Source organism: Morone saxatilis, unplaced genomic scaffold (genome assembly GCF_004916995.1).
Source record: "Morone saxatilis isolate NCDOM2014 unplaced genomic scaffold, NCSU_SB_2.0 Contig3, whole genome shotgun sequence".
Classification (NCBI taxonomy): Eukaryota; Metazoa; Chordata; class Actinopteri; family Moronidae; genus Morone; species Morone saxatilis.
This window is the reverse complement of record NW_023339873.1, coordinates 7,779,651-7,781,009: the sequence shown is the minus strand read 5'-3', so window position 1 is coordinate 7,781,009 and position 1,359 is coordinate 7,779,651.

Here is a 1,359-nt window from a genome sequence, read left to right as displayed (position 1 = left end):
CAGTGGTCTCTGCAGTTCTGACTTGGAGGGAGGGTTTTTGTACGAGATCAATCAGCTGGTGTGAACAGCCAAGACTGTTTATTTCATGAGCACTTGACAGTAATAAACTTGCTGCATCTTTTCAGTCTGAACTCCACTGATTGTCAAAACACCATTCACTCCATCTCCTTTTCCACTGAAGCGGGCTGGAACTCCACCACCGGATGGTTTCTGTATACCATTATAAATGCAGCAGCTTTAGGAACTTGTTCAGATTTCTGTTGATACCAGGTGTACCTCTGCTACCTCCATCTGACCAAACATAAACTTTTGGTGTTGGTGTTTACAGGTGATAGTGGACAGTGGATCCTGGAGTAAATGTCTTTACTGGAGGCTGAGTCACATTCCCTGACCGGCTGCATCCTGCAGACAAAAACAAATCATTCATTTTATCAGCAGAAGAAATTTGAGAGAAAAGGCAGCACCTCATGTTTGAAATGTTGCTGAGGTGGAATGAACTGTAAACAGCGAGCCAGCGTCCAGATTTTGAGGATTGGTGATGAGAGTCGGATGGTGGTTGTGCTTTTTCTGCTGTGGTTGACTGACAGATCTGAGTGCCTGCAGTGTTGAACTCACAGGACTATAAACCCTTCTCAGTTCACTGGGGAGGATCAGCTGATGGATGCAAAGCCTCCTCTTCTATGGAAATGATTTTTTGCTCTCAACACACTGAAGGCAACGTGGGACACAAAATCAGGAGAAAACTGCTTGGATTTACACCATCTGATCTTTAATGGAATACAAGGAAATATTTATATTAGAAGTGCAGTTGAGGATTTAGGATAAGTTGGTGTGTCCACTGTGGTTGGTAGATATGTCTGTTTGTCTGCCTTTAATTTACTTATAATGGTTTTTTTTCTGTAGATAAATACACTTTCAATTTTGCTTTACTATACTGTTTTAAATCATGTTAATTTTTAAAGAGAGTCCTGTTAATCCTAACCATTCATCTATCTGATATATAACTGTATAAATATGACTTCTGTAAAAGGTGACTGTTATCATTTTCTCCATCCCAGGTGTAGAAAAGTAAGACAGACGCTAAATGTCTATTCAAATATTTCCATTTTATTATATTCAAAAACATTGTAAATTCGGAAACAGTTATTGTTTGCAGAAGACTCTGAAATTAGAAAAGAAAAACAGGAAAAATAAATTATTAAAGTAATTTGGAAAAGTATTAGAGGTTTTAAAATCAGACGACAATAAACATAGTCAAAGCAAAAGTAAAATAGAGATTGCACCAAACATTTTCAAAACTTCTCACCCTGACTCAGAAAACCCAACATGACAAACAGAGTTATTGGCAACTTCATCCTG